We start from the raw sequence: 18,005 nt of genomic DNA, 5'->3' as shown, positions 1-18,005 counted from the left end.
TTTTTGGGGTTTGTTTTGCCTTTTGATTTTTATTTTGCAGGATCTTGTTTTGTTGGATATAGCTGAACATTCGAGTTAGTATCATTTTGCCAGGCAGCGGAGTGTTACGAGTTTTACAATTCTTATCCGGTGCAATAGACACAAGTTTCTTGCTTCGTTAGTTTCTATTTTTTCCGTTTTATTTTGACAAAACACTAAAGAAGAGACATACATAGTGAAGGTGACTGTCATATGAGAAAAAAAGCTGATAATAGCGGAAATATTGTACGTAGAATTATATTTGCGCCTAAAGTTAGGCAATTAGTGTAACAGATCATTTAGGTAGAATAATTACGAAGAATTACGGGTCTAATTACACTAGTTAAGCAATGAATATAAATAATATTGAAAAAATAGTCTTAAATAACCCATTTCAACTTATCTAAGCGAAAATCATGTATTTTTTGCATTTAAAATTCTCAACCCCCAATAACGTTCCAACGGCACAGTAGTGGCATTGTAGGTCCTCAGACGAGAGGAACGGTACCAAACCCGTTCAAGCATTCTTTTGATCGGACACGATATACTATCAGAGTAAATAAAGCTTCAACGAAAAAAGATAAAAAAGATAGGTAGATGAAAAAGTGCTCTGGTACTTTGACTCTACAGAGCTATACAGTTCTATACGTAAACATACAAACACTTGGTATAGGAGTTATTGTTTTTGAGCAATCTCAAAATAAAAATAATGCTTTCTAAGAATCTCTCTCCCTTCTTTCTCTTGTGGCCTAATGACCTCTTAAGGTCATGCTTGCCATTTTTGACCTACTAGACTTAATGATACCACGTATTTGGTTCAGTCAGTCCTCACTACTATCAGCTTACAAGGTTAGTATTAGCAGATTATAATCATTGTTCTAATAATTATTCAAAAACTCAGTATTAGCATAAGTAGAATTGCCCACTCAAAGGCGCAAAACAGCCATCCAAAAACATTTTAACTGTAATAAAAACCGAAGAATTAAAATTTTATAAATTCTGTTAAGCCATAATATAAATTGAAGGATTACTATTACTCTCTGCACAGTTAAGACACATGTAGCTTTTTTATAAAAGGTAGAAAATATATATTTTTTTGTAAAAATATTATAAAACATAAAAGTATTGCTTCCAAGTTTATGAGTAAATTACTATAATGCTTCAATTTCAAAAATAATGGGAAGTATAATTACTAGCTTTAACAATTTAAAATTGCTTTCTCAAACTGTAGTCTAAAACTGTTCTACAACTTAAAGCATCTCTAAACCTGCCAAAAAAAACACGCCATTTTGTGTTTATCTTACAGCTGGGAAAGAGCTTTCCATCCATTTAAACAATCATTTGCTCGTTTATCAGTACTTCCGCTAAGCGTTTTATTAGATTTATAGCACTCCGTGTCACTGGCGGTCCGATAGCGCTACACTGCCCCAGCGCAGGCAGCAAGCAAAACTTTGCTCCGAAAAACCCACCCGAGCACGAAAACAAAGACGTGCTCTGCAGTTCCACACCTATTTAAAATGAAAAAAAAGTTCAAGCACTTAAAAATGGCCCAAAGTGCTTTCATGGTTGGTTTTTCAGGGATTGTTTTTTTTTTTCTTACAAGTTTTCGCTCACTAGTAAAGACAGGCTTTAGCAACTAACTTAAAGGGCTGGAGGAAATATAGTTTTTACTACTAAAAATATACTTCTGATAACAAAAGAGCTTTTTTTTAACTATTATTTCATAAAGCTTTAAGAACATAATAGCAAGCAATATTTAAATAAAAGAGCAGCGTAGGTAAGCGATTCTCTTTACTGTAGCTAACCTTGGCGTTCCTTTTCATTTCCATTTCAAAAGCAAAGCTACACTGTATTTGCTGGTAAAAGCACCATTCAGCCGGTTCCAGGCACTATTTTTAATGTGACATTTCTATTGCGAAAGCGATAGACCACCTTTTCGTGAAACGGGTAAGGCACCACCAGGTGCTCCATATGCAGCACGGCAAGCGAACTAACGCCTCGTTCGCTTCGTACGCGAGCGGGTAATTTACAATCTGGGCGATCACATTTCCATCTACCGTTCCGCTCCAGGTCCAGGTACCGGAGTACACACGCACACACACACCTCGTGAGCCAGGTGGTGCATGCGTTACAAAATGGCACCAATGACGGTGCGAGCGCGCTGTGTAATTTATTTCGAAATGAATTGCTGCCTCGTTCGCCACATTAGCACGACGTTCGTGGTGAAACCTGGCAACTGTCAAAATGATAAATGACATGTGTGAGAACACTAGTTTTTCCCACCCGAACCCATCAACTATCCCAACTCTCACGCGGCCAGAACGGGGCGTGAAAGAAGATATTTTACCATATCTGACAGCTGACTCTATGAAAAAACAGGAGGGTTGACACCGCGATTCCTTTTCCGAGTGCTCGTACCAAAGCCCGTCCGATTTCAATTTCAAAAGCTCGGAATGTGGAAAGTTTTGAAGTCAAGTGTATGAAGGACTGCTGCTGCTGTCTGCTGGATTTCTTTGTGGCCGTAACCGGCACCCAAGTAGGCTGAAAGGGCTGGTGTTACTCCATAATTGACAGCATTGACAGCATTTGGTGCATTTGGAGGCTCGACTTCGATCATTGCGTCAAGCGTGTTCTCGATGGAAATGAGTGCCTCGGAAGAAGAAGAAAAAAAGCTAACGAACAGTATCGCGTGGTTTCACACCACTCCCACAGCACCTCGCCATAATTGACACCATGTTGAACGTTTGCGTGACTAGCGTGTCTAGCTGCAAAACGCTAGCACGCTTTTTATGGCTTTATAAATCTGGCAACGAATTTTCACGATTTGATGCAATTAGCAAGGGTGCAACAATGGGAAAACGTTTAGATGGAAGGTAATTTTAATGGGATCGTTCCGCTCGATTCGGTTTTTATCCTATCCTCGTTGACTAGACACGTTACTAACGCTCAGCGGGATGGATGAGCCTCGTTCGTGTGGAGTGTAGATGGATGGTAAATTTGTTACTTTTCATAATTAATTTTACCATCATGAAAGGGCCTTCACTTATTGCCAATGCACTTGCACTTGGTAATTCAACAATTTGTTATAAATTTATTGTAACAACAAATTGCGCAAACAAAAATGTTCATGCTTCTACTTCATTGGATTATTGGATTATGGGATTGGATTGGAATTATCATTTCATTTGATTCAGAGCTTCGTATTTTTATAAGTGAATTGTTTATTTCTTGTTATTGATTTTATATTGTATTGAATTACATATTTATATAATTTGTGCTGATTTTTTTATTTTCTCAATTGATTACGACTAAATTTTAAAAGAGTTGTAAAATTTTAAATTTAATGTTTCAATCCTTGTGTGGAAAAATTTTATTAGAAAAAGAGGAAAATAAATAGGAAAATGAAGAAATAAACACAAACTTCCATAGAAAGTAGAAAAGATCACATTAAAAAGCAATAAAAGAACATAACTTAAGAAACATAAGAACATGGGAAACAAAAACAAAGATAAACAGGAATGACGAGCAACAATAAAAAACAGATCAAATAAAAATTGAAACATAAAAGAGTTAATAATACCACCCCTTCGTTATATTTTTTCCTTGATTGTTAGATAATTATAACATCTTTTCAAGTATTATGTTTTTATGTTTATTTTTTCTTCTCCCTGTTTCTCTCTCTCTCCTTTTACTCTCTCTCTCTCTATTTATATATTTTTTCATCGTGTTTCATTATATGGCTTTGTCTTCTTTATTTCATTAAACTTTTAATTCCCTTCAGCCGTTAAAACGTTTCTTATGCTTAATTTCATTCCAATAGTCAAGTGATTAAGTTCTTGCCATAGGATCTGGAGCGCAACATTTCTAATCCATTTAGATTGTTATAAAAAAAACTCCATTAAACTGTTTTATTTTAATTTCGAAATCATTCACCCATTGCGTATCTGCTGGTACGCTCTCCCATAATGATACTTATCGAAAAACGATTTGTTTGTGCCTTCCCAAGTGCCTTCCCAACATACACTCCAAACCAAACCATCCGATGTACAAATCAGACTGAATTGCATCGCTCCTGCAGCGCTCTGTACTGATGAGGTTCGGTAAATTAAATTAACATAACCCACACAACGCATCCCGACGACATCGGATTGAAATGGAGAGGAAATTCATTCGGTCAATAGCCGGTGCTTAACTGTGATTGTAGCTGTATTTGCTGGTGTTTAAGCCTTTCCCCCTGGTAACCCGGGTGTGAGTGAGGAAGCAGATAAACACGCACACACACAACGCCGTGCTAGCACACGAATGGAAAAGGATGTCAATGAAAATCCAATCGGTTTGATACGGCTACGGATGAAGTGCGTTCTAGAGTGCTTCAAGCATTTGAGTCCGCCGGGAACCTTACCAAAGTTATTCGTGTGTGTGCGAAAAGTACCTGTAATCGGACACGGATCGGATGATGGAAGGCAAGCGATATTGATCACTAAGCTATTTCATTTATTGCATGCAAGCTGTTATAGAAGATAGAGCAAAATGTCAATTTTGACCACTATCACAAACTGTCATTGCAGTTCCGTTTGATTCCGGCAGAGGGAGCTTTTGTAGAAAACGCTGTAAATGGAGCTTAATCATACAGCGCAAATATGTCCCTTCGAAATAGAATCTTTCAAATACAAAATGCTTCCTTTACATCGACTTATCAATCATCTTAATCCTGGGACAATTCGATCAAGCCCATCGACCCTGATGAAGGCAATGCATGGTGTGTCGATGAGTGTTGTGCGGTCGTTACAAATACGATTACCGATTCATGCCGGTCGGGTGAGTGTCGATCGGCTTGACGATGGGGCCAGCCGTCCCAAAATGGCCGTTGTGGCTCGTTTCACAGCAGTTGAAGAGGGTCGTTCAAAAGCTGACTGAAAATCCTTCGAAACGAAAACATACGCTGTAATTAAACTTTGTTGCTCTTTCTGATTATGTGTGCGCGCGCGTGTATGTGTGTGTCACACACCAGATGGACCCAATCATTGCGGATTGGAGGCAGGTAGCCATTGTTATGCTTTTGGTTTATCGATTTTCTTGTAGCTCCTTAGTGAGGGCTAATGGATTCGAAACATTAGGGATGTGTGACGGAGCCTTTATTAAGAGCGACTCAATTGTAAAGGCTAAATTAAATTTTCTGTCGATAGATTCATTAGTACGTGAAGCTTTATGTGATAAAGGAGTAACTTTGTTTCAAATTAAAAGGCCTAATTTTATTATAAAATTAACAAGCTTTTCCGTGATCCAATCCAACACTTAAAGTCACACAATATGTAATACACGAAACAGTTAATTTTCATTTACGCGATAAGTCTTTCCCTTTTTTGAAAGTTCCTTTCTGCTCTTTGCTTACCTTCTACAGCAGCCAAGTAAGCTCGACCAGGGTCAATAATAAGAGGCCACCGCACATAATCCGCGCATTTCGGCTCGCTTTTGAAGGGAACATTTGGCCCGGTTGGTTGGACCGGAAGATGTATGGTTTGTAATAAAACATTGCAAGCGAGGAAAATGTGGCCCTTTGATCGTGAGGGCTAACACGGTTCAGTTTATGTGTGTGTGAGTTTGTGAGTTTGTGCGTGACTGAGTGCAAACAGACTCTTTCAAAGTAATATTTCATGATTAAATTTGGAGCATCCGTCGCCCTCATACCATCCGTTCCGACGGTTGTTTATTGCCGGATATGGCCTTCTTATTGCGAAACTGGTGAAAACAGTGCTTCTCCTGCTCTTCGAAAGGGTATGGAATGAAGAAAAAGTGCATTAAACACGTGGTGAAAGTATAATTCATGAGCCTCTCGAAAATTGGTATTCATCCTTGTTTAGAGGGTGCAATAATTCATAATCGTTTGATCGCTTATCGCCTTAACGATGATGCAAATAGGCATTGTTATTCATTTGATGCTTACTTATAGTGTCTGGAAGGATTTTAAGAAGCAGAAACTCCGATTTTAATTATATATATTGATATACCACACGCACTGAAACAAATATCATACCAATGTGACCTCGCAACTTAGGAAGCAACAGATGACCGAAGCAAAAGCTCCCAGTAAAAACAAAACCTCATTTCCAGGTCGTTACTCGCAACCGCAACTCCGTTGGACAGATAAAATTCGGTGGGACGTAAAATAATTCCGACCAGATGCGAAAAGCAAAAAACAAACAAAAAGTTCGTATTTGCATTGCCGGCCATTTTTGATTGCTGCAGTACGGTGGAAGCGCCCATCTTTCATTACCGGAAACCACGGGTTCGGCACTGGTTCTGATGCCACCAGTGGTGGTGTGTTGCTGGATGAGGATGAGTGTTTTGTTTGTTGTTTGCCTCGAAAAGTATTTGAGTTGAATTGTTTATTCTGTTGTTGGTCCCCTCACACAAAGTCTCGGGGAAACCTGGACATCACAAATCATTGCGCACGGTGAGATGATGCTGTTTGGGGTGGGTTGGCGCTTAGCGTAATGGGCGCTTAGCGTACAAAAAATGGTTCCTAAGGGTCCCTAGGGCGTTCCTAGGGTTAATGTAAAGCGAAAAATATATGGCAAGATGAGTTTTTGGCTTTCTTTAACGCTCATTTGTGCTGCTATGTCAACTGTCGCTCGCTGTTTTTTCGAAGGTTAAGACAAGATTTTGAATTTAAATTTTACTAATTACAAAGTTGGCACTTTTCAATAAATATAACTTTTAACTTACGGGCAAAATATCTAGACTATTTCAGTACGATAAACGATTCATTTAGATACCTCATGAATTAAAACTGGTTTTTCTCTTCTATTTTTCTACTACTTCAGGTATAAATCGTCCACAAGGAGAATCAACTCTGCTTGATATATCACACCGAGCAAGGTAAGATAAATTTTTATTTCTTAAACATTTTAAATATTTTGTAAGGATTCTTTTAACAAAAAGGGAAAAGAGAGACAGAGAGCATTGTTTAAATTTTACTCTTCCACTATTTGCCTTTTCTGTGGAGATTGAAGGGTAAAAACTATTGACACTGCGTGGAAACGTTTAAATTACCCTAATTACTATCCTTCTCATTACACGCTGCTTATGTACTACGTGCGTAAAATGAGTGGCAAATGTTGTGCGACTGTTCGTACTCTTAATCGCTTCCCGCTCATCTTACAACTAATCTACACAGCATTGCAGCACGACTGCCATTTTCATTTGATTAGATTTCTATCTCGCTCTCACTCTCTTATCCTGGCAAATCAACGTCGGGAGCGTGTTGTTACGCTTATTTTTCATTTCGCATAAAACAATGGACAATCACCTACCTACATGCCATAAAATTACACTGCACACACCATCGTCACACAGCACTCTTGCGCTCTTTTCCTTCCCTTAAGGTTGCACAAAAGAAAGCTGTGAGCCAAATCGCTGGTAGCCGGCAATCGATTGCGAATGAAGCAGCGAGAAAAATGGTTGAGTTTTCCTGCTCGTGCACCATGCGATTTCATTAGTGGCGGTACGTGATAAAGCTACCGGGCAATGGGTGGCAAACGGTGTGCTAGCCAGCCGGCACACCATCAGGCATTGACTGCCAAATGGGCGAAAGGAAAATCTAATTAAATAGTTAATTTTCTCTTAGCTGCTCTCGTACACTCGCAGTCACAGCCGACTTCCGTTACCCGGTGCAAACCGGTACGATTACAATGGGAATTCGCTTACGAATAGTCCCAAAAGTTGAAGAAAATGTGTACTAACTGTGATGAAGTTTTGGCTTGGCTGTTGAAAAGGCTGGAGTTTTCGCTGAAAAATCATTGCAGTTGGAATTAAATATTTGCTTTACTCTCGGATTTGTTGTTCATTTGCCATTTTATTCCAACGATTTTATTTGTGTAAAACAAAGTTGGTCTGATTTTTTTTATAGCTCCACCAGCATTCATTAAAATTTATGTACTGAAACAGTCCACTTTTTGGTATATTTTTCATTTGGCCTCTGCAAACATCGGTCAGTCATTCATCAAATGGAAATCACAACCATCGATCTTTCCCTGCCCCAGTAGAGCAACATCGTTTCGTGACAAAGTGACACCGAGCCTTAGTTTATCGAAAACAACTAGCATCGGGGTTTTTCCCAGCCAGTGTGCTTTCGAAAAAACCAAGCAACCATTGCATTTACATTTCGTATCGCAATTTACGTACCGAACGATCCGATGGGAATAAAAAAAACCGGAAAACACACCATCGTTCGATCGTTCGGCAATACAAATCGATCCGCACCGTCAGCGATCAAATGCTTCCTGCGGGTGGTGGGCTGGCGTCAAGTTTATTCACATGGCGCACAGAGATGTCGGATAGGTTTTTGTGTGCAATTTTTTCTTTCTCCCTCCCTCTATCTCTCTCTGTGGCCGCTGATAAATATTAGTATAATTGATGGATCCCCGAAAGGTATTGACGTTGATGGGAAGGGCGAACGAAATTGATAGCCACCATTAGCCGGAACCGATACCGGGTGGCCGGCAGGCCGGCAGTCGTTAGCACCCGGGCGCTGGACACCGTCAACGACCAGGCGTCTCCATTGCGCGAGATAAAGCACCAGGCGTCTCCATGTTCCATGATGCTATTCGTTTTTTTTGCCGCTACGCCAGACGGTGTGAAACGGTTTCCGATTGGTAGACAAATTGCTGCCATTTTTTTTGGCCGGTGTTTTTTTGGTGAGGTTGGCAAAGATATGTTAGCCCGAAATATGGCATGTAAGAGTGTGCTGATATTTTGCTTTGGCCCGCACGAGATTGACAATCGTTTAGCGTTGAGGTTGGCTTATTCAAAGTTGGCATTAGTGTAGTATTAATTGTCTACAATTATTAGCTAAATAAAATGCTGAGATGTTTTCGACATATTTCTTATTTATTGACCAAAATGGTGTAACAAAAATTTATGGTAAAAATGCTGTAAAACACATTAAAACAAGATTTAAATAAATTCGCTACAAAGTAATACCTCTCTTGCTTATGATGTTATTTCAAAAATTCGACCTGTGATAGGTTGCTATATGCTAAATTTAGAAAACTAAATCCTATTTGCACCGCGTTTTAAGTCCCTTAACAAACCCAACAACCCCCTTCGTTACGCATTGAAAGCCTGTCTATCACGGAATGAGCTTTTTTCACTATCGTAATTGGATGTCACTTTGGCTCAGTGTCCCTTCCAGCACTGCACGCACGTGTAATAGGAAATTGGACTTCCCTTTCAACGCCAACTCGTTGCGTGCTCTGTATGCCTCGCCACTGTACTCAATAAGCTCAGTGCATGTTTCAGACACATTTTTGCCACAGCATCAACCGAGTGAAGGTGTCAGAAAGTGGAATCGATTTCTTGTCCATATTTTCCGGTACCAAAGAGTGTAGAGAACGATAGAAAAAAAAGTGTATATAACCTTCATTCATACTGACCACAGCAGAACGGCCACAGCCACTTCCAATGATAGTAGATCCCGGGATAAACCAACCATTTCCTTGCCCTGCTTATCACATACACAGACAAAAGCAACACACAGTGCGCCACAAAGAAGCGCAACAAGTGTCCTTGAAGCAGATCCGGCCTTGAAGAAATACAGCTCTGGAAACGGCTGTCCTATTTCACTGTCCTTGGGTGGAGTTTTTTGTTCTGTTTATACAGAGCGGCAAAAGGAAGCGGAGCGCTGGTTTGTCAGTACTTCATCAGCAGCAGTAATCAATTAGCCTGGGCTGGTTCGCTTTGATGTTGGCAAGCTGTATACTCTTCGGTTTTGGGGTGCGTGATTGATGTGCAAGAAGCGACCGGATAGGTTCGAGCCGGATGTAAAGAATCTGTTCCAACAATCCTCAAGAGTTTCACCGTTCAGTTGAATATGTTGTTAAATTGTTTACGAGATTTTGTGCTGCTTTAACGAATTATTATTGAAATACGATTTTTTTTATCTTAAGTATAATGATGACGCCTAAATTTATTTTTATTGCTGATTAGGCGATAAACAAATATCAGAATTCATTGTTGTTTGATGCTTTGTGTGACTGTCGTGAAGCTCGCTTAACAACATCAAAGCTCGCAAGAATTCATTCCAAAGCGCAACCGTTTCCCATGAATGAATCTCAAATCCAGAGGCTTTACACACATCACCGAGAAGGCTTTGGGTTGTTTCTTCACACCAACCATGACAATTCTGGAAGCGTTCGTTGTTGTTTGTTTTCCCTTCTTTTTTTGGAAATGAGTACATTGCACGTTTCATGACTTGTGTCACGCAATATACGTAAAAATTTAATCAATGCCAAAACATTGTCCCACACTTATCTCCGGGCAGCGGCATTCAAACGAACCAGTCACCATGCTACGGGTTTGACACAAATATAGCACATCCCAGTCCTGTCACCTTACCGAGAGACACTTTTAAATCTCACCCCGTAATGTACAGTTTTCATCAGACAGCTCGCCAGTGGTGTGGTATTTACGGAGAATTTACACAAAAGAAGAGCAAAATTCCTTCGAAGCGGCTCACAAATATACTCGCCTGTTCGTGCTTCGTGGGACTGTCGGTTTTTGTATTTGTGTATTTTTTTCTACTGAGAAACAAAACAAATTCGTTTAGTACAGATGCAAATGCTGAAAATTTGAAATAAAAGCTTCTCGAAATATGGGGAGGATGTTTTGGCTGTCAGACCGTGTTGGACTGACAGGGCTAGGCAAATAGATGAAGCTACGATTTTATTAATTTTTGATCTGAAAACAAAACTTCATTCAGTTGCATGATGAGAATTGAGGGTGAACTTTCAAGTAAAATTAAATGAAAAATAATGCAAAAGACATATTCTAGAGACAAACCTGATTTATTTTTGATAGCTGGTTTGGGTTCGACGGAATTCTAAGGCCAGTTTTTTTGAACTAGTTTGACTTTTTCACATATTGCTTAAATGAAAGGTCATTCGAACCTCTTGAGTTTATTATTGAAAATGGTACAAACAATATAATTAAATTAACAAGCTCTACTTGTTAAATATTTTACACATTTAAAGGATTTTTCAGATTATTTCGCAAGAAAATCAGTATTTTAGGCAATGGAAGCACATGATATTAACGTTATTAAAGCTTCTTTTCAAACTGTGCGAAGTTGTATGCTGTTTATACGATATCATCTGCTGTTGTTGGACAGTTCTTTATTATTTAAAGTTCAATTAATTCCAATCATTCCTGTGGCCTCTGTTCACTGAACTAACTACGAATTATTCTGTTATCGGTATACAATTTTATATTTTGGAATATTTTATTCAAAATCATAAATATTCTCTTTCACTAACTTCACTCACAGCCATTTTTCATGCAGCATAGCGTGCACAGCCCAGCCATTTTTCCCCGTACACTGTTCGCTTCATTTCGCGCGTTTGTGTGGCGTTGTTTGCATTTTTTAACACCCCCTCCCAAACACACAGTTGTGAGGTTAATTTAAAATTCATTGAAACTGTCACCCTTTACTGTTGCTCTTTTTCGAAAAACTTTCCCTCTCGTAGTTGCCTCACGTGGTTCTGCATTTCGATTGGATAATCTTTTCATTGCTGCGATAAAAAAGTAAATTGGTCACCGTTTGCTGGATTTTGTTGTGCCGTTGTGGAAATGCTTTTTCTCTCCTCCTTTTCGTTGTTTTACCTTCTAACAAACGCAACCCCTTTTCGACCGCTCCAAATCGATAAGGGTCTGCATGGTTATCTATTTATGATCGTTCATTTCTTAGGGATACACTTGCTTCGCGCTCCCCATCCAGAACGTACTTCCACGTCCGTTCCATTCCCTATAAATAAATTGGTATTTCGATGGTGGAAAGCTGTCGGGTTCTGGTGCCCAGCGTAGCTCCTTAGCTTCTCCATAAGACGATTCGAAATGAACCGAGCCACTTGAGCTTTCGATTCAGCCCGCTCAAATTACGTCGCAACACCGGGTACTCGGGTACGGTGGGGTTTTTGATACTTTTTCCTGGAACCGGGATGTGGGTCGAACAGCGCAGTGCCAGTCGAAACCCTAACGAACTTCCTACTGTCGTTGACCGGGCTTGGCTTACGATTGCCCTTGGCCGGTCGATGTTCTGTTGTAAGCGTTTTTCTTTTACTTTGTGTGGGCTGGTGATCTTGTGTTGGTTATCGAATTTCTATCGTCCGTACATGAGAAAACAATTGTTTGTCTCCACTATTCCCGTAGGAGAGACACATTCGTGAGTCGTCATTGCTTGAGTGATAATGCTTAATTCCGGTTAAGCTTTATCGTTAATCTAACCTAATCGGATTGGTTTTCTGTGTCTTATCCTTCGATCATGTTTCATATGTTCCAATTAATTGCAACTAAAGGACGCAATCGAGTTGTTCGTGAATATTTTACGGGTATCTTCCTTTTTAAGACAAATGTTTATGGAATGATCTCTCTGCAGATATTTGATATAATTTGATATATAGTTGTAATAAAAATCTATTTTTATGTTACAATACTAAACAAATCCTTTTGCCTCTAGAATCAAACAAATCACTCTAAATAGTGCAGTTTAATTAGTTGCTGCGCAAGCAAACAGACTATTAACCCAAAGTAAAGACTGCACCGAAAGCACAAAAAAAACCCTTCTCCAAACATTCCAAGCAATGATTTTCCATCCACGTGAAGGGATGCTCAAATGCAATTCGGTAACGAACGAAACTGCAATGCCATGATGAAATTGCATTTTTTTCGCCTCTCTTGAGATGTTTACAAACACACACACACACACACACACACACACACACACACACACACACACACACACACACACACACACACACACACACACACACACACACACACACGCAAACAGAGTTGTAACGAACTGGGCGTGTGGAATGCAGCTGCCATCCAGCGCACAAATCGTACCACTGATGGTTTATACGTTTAATCTGCAAAATCAAATTTACATTCCTTTTACACGGCATGCACACACATTGCAGTCTGGAAAAACCCGGGACTGCCAGAGGTGCAGAAATGAGAAATTTTGATTGAAATCTATGTTGAGCACTTGAAAATTGCCGAGCGTGGAAATGGGGATTTTGAAGCTATGTGTCGGATAACGAATTTAAAAGTAGTTTTCTTCAGATGGAATGTTTAGTCCTTTTATGCCATATTTTGTATCAAATAATATTATATTTTATTTCAACTTTTTCACAATTGTGTATATTTTAATAGACTAATAAGTATTCAATACGCTCCATCCCATTGAATACAAAAATATTTTCCACTTCAAGCTACTGAAATCGAACCGGGTAATTTAGCTCAACTTTCCAAACCCCATGATCGCTATCTGAACAGCTCATAATCTGAGTCGAAGCCTCGGTGCAGTAAAAAAAAAATCTCGCCCTATCACGTACCACTGGGTGACAATTCAATTGTCCAACCATCCCATATAGATTTCATGTTTTAGTGCCTTTACATCGATACTGGCATTTGCAGAACTGGGCTATCCCAGCATCACATCATTTCCCCAGTGCTGACCAGAGCTTGCGCAACACACAATGCACCGTGTCCGGGAATCGCACAAATCATAGACCCCCGAACCGGCAGCTAATGTCAGCTGCTTTTGAAACTCTCCTCTGCATGTTGTGTTTTTGTTTGTGTACGATCCTGTGCAATCTATCGGCTCGTGCACCTAATCTATCCTCCTCTGTGTGTATAAGGCGGACAACGGTGAAACGTCACTTGCAGTTTTTCAGCAAACATAACTCATGCCAAACCCGGCCCGGAACGGTTCGGGAGAAAGGATGCACCAGTCGTCACCGGCAGCAGCTGCATCGGCAACTGCAGTTGGGCGTTTGTGAATGCAAACACGGCATGTGGACGCGCTCTACTGCAGGAAACAGACAGTGGAGCGCATTTTATCGAACGAAACCACACAATGCGACAATTGTGGGACGTTTAGTAAGTGGAGCAATACCGTGACTGCTGCCATGTTGCTTTGGAACAGCCGCACATTATTGGTTTGGTAGCGAATTCCTCTAGGAAGACTAGGAGGAGGCTTTCAAAGTGATAAAATTTTCTTAATCAATCTTTTGAAAGTTTAAGAATAAATAAGACCCTTTAAATATTTTTTGTATCAAATTTTAAACTAAGATGGCAAATTCTTTTTTATTTTATTTACAGTTTTAGTATGACGTCATAGCTGGTTTCAAAGTCTAAATTACAAAAAAAATATCCATGTTCGTAAAAAAACAAGAAATCAGGGATATTTAGGTGTTGAATGATAACGAGTTGAATCCTCAAACAAAAATATTTTGTCAAGTACCAGGCGTCTCCATCGACATTTGTCATCCATCCGAACATTTTAAATTTTTTACGGCTGAAACTAGCTGGATTATAAAAATCCTTTTGATGCAAATTTATAAGTAAAATTTTAAGAATAACAATACTCAAGACATGTGGAAGTTACTATGATTTTTTTACAATATTTTTAAATTTTAAACCTTTCTTCTTCATTGAGAAACTCAGGCAATCAAACACAAAACGGCTAAGGAAGCATCAACAATAAAAAACTAAGGAATTCAATGAGCATTTCCCCTTTTGATGTGAAACGTTATGGGGTTGGTTTACGGTTTAATTTCGATTTTTATTTTAAAATATTTTTAAGGTTTTTGAAGTCCTTATGCCTGGTGGTTCCTTTGCTCGAAAAATCTTGCTAATAATTGCTACAAGCGTGGCAGATATATTTCTCGACTAAGACTCCACGACAAACAATAGTTTACGATCGCTTTCTTAAGAGTTATGGTACCAATTCTGCTGACAATATTGCGTGCACACAGTTTATTCTTACCGCTCGGCTGTTCCCTACCGTACGCTTCTGTAGCTTCCGTCGTGCTACGATACGTGGGATGAATTACACAGGTAGCACCATGGTTGATACCACAATGCAGATAAGCACCCAAACGGACAGGCGCACGTATCGAAAATCTAGAAATCAAAAACACCACATTTATGCAACGCGGCACGACGGAGCTCGGTTGTTGCTGCCAATGCAAAGTCGTTTTTTGGGAGGAGAGTATGCATTCAAATGCATTTCGCACGCTTTGCGCCGAGATGCGATTTGGTATTGTCGTTTATCGTTATCCTTCTTTTGCATAAATTTACAGTACATTCATAGGGAAGAAGGACGGTAGTGGAAGAGGAAACCGGGGAGGTGCGTGGAGGGCTGGGGTACAGGAAGCACTAAATCAACTTAATGTCCTCCACTAATGGAGGCACGTTTCGACGGCGTTTCAAACTGGTTGCCTCGCCAGGGCTAACCTTTGAATAATGCTTTGCCTTAATGGCAACTCATTCGCATAAAATGGTACTAAATATCTAGACAGTTGGTTTTTGGAAATTGATTTTCAATTTAAATCGATCAATCGGATTGAATTATAAAACGCAAGTTTCCCTGATAATAAGAAAATGGAAGAAAAGAAACAGTGTCGCAGTATTTATAAAATCATTTTTAACATATTCATATGAACCAAGGGGAATTTTTATCTAAAAGATAGCATTCATATTTCCCTTCAAAAGCACAAACCGGATGCTGAAACCCTTTCAATCATCTCACCATACAACATTCGCACAATGGCATCCCATTCAAACGCTTCGCCGTGAGACGAGCGAACGAAGCTCGGAAAAGTCAAAAACCCTGTCACCCCGTTCGGAAGTTGAACCCCAGTCAATCCCATCCCTTAATCCGGACGCAACGCCATCACCATCCGAGCATGCGTCCATTTGCAGAACGTTTGCCGGACCTTTCGAGCGATCTTCCACCGGCCCGACCCGGTTCGGTGGTGAATCCTTTCTCACAAAACCATTGCTTCCGAATGGCCGCAGGAAGTCAATATAAATTGAAACTGAAGCGAATCAAAGACACGGCGTTTGGAAGTGACGGGGAAAGGGATTGAGGAGAAGAGAGTGAGTAACATTTCGACAGTCAATAGACCGATGGAACCGAGATGATGGTAACCGGCATCAGCACAGATATCGTGGGATTAAAGCTCGTTAGATGGGTTCAAATCCCGGTGCTGCTGCCGCTCGGTATGTCCTCTCCCGACCACCAGGGAAATGTGGGTTTTTCTCTCATGGGACGGAAGAAATTGCATCCGTCCTGGCTAGCTAGCTGACAGCAGTGACTCGCAGCGACCAATTTCACCAACATCCGGCCGGAAGCGCACAGTGAGCACATTCTTGGGACATTGAATTCGCTCCGTGACCGAAGAAACGATTTTTATCGCCCAGCTCGAAGCGGGCGGTTACGATGTAACCTTCGACACGACATTACGACATACGGCTTACAGGGTAGCGTGTGGTACGCCAGCGGGCACCATTCGGTGACATTGTTCTGTTGGTTAAGTTCCACTTAACCACACGGAAACATCTTTCTTTTCTCGGGTAAAATAACATTCCGGCGTGGGGCACGACCACAGCAGCCAGTCTCCTGCTGGTGCGATGTCGAAGCAGAAGTGTGGAATTTTGATAATGTTGATGGTAATCAGATGGCTATTGTTCTCAGTTTTCATTTTAATCTACAGTGGTTCAATGGGTTTCATTTCAAACAGCAAAAGCTCGCGTATAATCGCCTAAAGTTATGCAAAGTCTACGTTGAGGATTTTTATTTACGGAGTTTATAGGTTTAAATAACTTTATTTTAAAATAACCGATGCACTCCGACCTTGTCTTTTGACGATGGACAACTCATAAAAAACATTAAAAAAGGAAACGATAAAATTGAACTAAACTTTCAATATTAAGGGGCCTAAATTCATCCTTGACTCTTGTACTTCAAGCAAACACAGCGTCAAGTTTAAGTAGGCCAGGAATTGTCAAACGAAATCAACATTCAAACAGAAACGGTAAAACATGTGCTTGTATGCGAAGAAAAAAAAGTGTTCAAAAATTCTATTTAAATAAATAATTTCAACTGTTAAAAAATAGCCATCATAATATACAACGAAGTTTGACAAACAGACTCTCCGAATTCCGAGAAAATTTAAATTTTCAAATTGCCAACTATTTTGCATACATTTAGGCGCATGCACAGCAATATTGTGTAGTACAGAATCAATACCATTTGATCGATTATTTTATATTATAAAACTAATTAGCCTTAAAATAACGATCGGTGCTCTCTTTGAATAAATTTACTTTATTAAAAATATTAAAAATTCGATGAACGTGAGTTTTAATATCGAATAGCCCCAACTGTTCGAAACTGCTATACGCAGGTGATCACGCTGATGCAGCCGGTCAGGTTTCGAGCATCGTTTTTCCTCTAAACCAAAACTTTCTTCGTTTAGTCTTTCCTCGTACTCGTACGTACAGACACACACACACACTTTCCGTGCCTCTCATCCACCTTCCCGCGATACCCTTCAGCGCCCACCAGCGTAATTAGAAAAGTTTCACCGTGCTCTTTTACTTACTCGGCGTACACTTAACCGGCGGTGTACCGCACACATGCCGGCGGTGAACTGGTCATATGTAGTCACCGTGACACCGCGGTGTAAGTTTCGCTACATACTTGTGTTGGCCGTGCACCAGCGCAAAAGCCCACCTTCCCGGGTTTCAATTACCCGCGCGTAGCTTCGTCGTTTCTTCGATGGTTCGGTCGTGTCACGCGAGACGAGAAGCCCGGGATCGTATTATGTTTGCCAAGGCATGACGGCCACACCAGCCCGGCCCGGTTCGAATGGAATGTTTCCGCCGCTTTATCCACATGCCGAGGTGGATAAATTTACCGACAATCAGCCAGAAGACGTTAATACGTGTGTTAAACGCATTGTCTGTGGCTTTACCTTTTTGATTGTGTCGATAAAGTTAGTTGCAGTCGGGAAGGGAAGTCTGCAGGTGGAAAGGGGATGGCGGCACTGGGTACTAATTCCATGTTCCGGTTGCTTTGAAATTTGTCTTTGTACTTATAGTTGTTTGTCTTTTGCAAGTGTCATTTTATTGTTTTCAGT

The 18,005-nt window shown here is 40.2% G+C and overlaps 1 protein-coding gene across 4 annotated transcripts in view; it reads left to right on the top strand.

Annotated features, from left to right (window-relative positions):
* LOC118504103 (calbindin-32) overlaps window positions 1-18,005 on the top strand; it is a 64,364-nt gene that overhangs the window by 16,893 nt on the left and 29,466 nt on the right. For all 4 annotated transcript variants that reach the window (XM_036038189.1, XM_036038187.1, XM_036038188.1 and 1 more), the window contains exon 2: window positions 6,843-6,897. The gene's annotated coding sequence lies outside the window, so the exon portion shown is untranslated. The remainder of the gene's footprint in view (window positions 1-6,842; window positions 6,898-18,005) is intronic.

Source organism: Anopheles stephensi, chromosome 2 (genome assembly GCF_013141755.1).
Source record: "Anopheles stephensi strain Indian chromosome 2, UCI_ANSTEP_V1.0, whole genome shotgun sequence".
Lineage (NCBI taxonomy): Eukaryota > Metazoa > Arthropoda > Insecta > Diptera > Culicidae > Anopheles > Anopheles stephensi.
The sequence above is the reverse complement of the archived record's forward strand: the minus strand, read 5'-3'. Positions and strand labels throughout refer to the sequence as shown.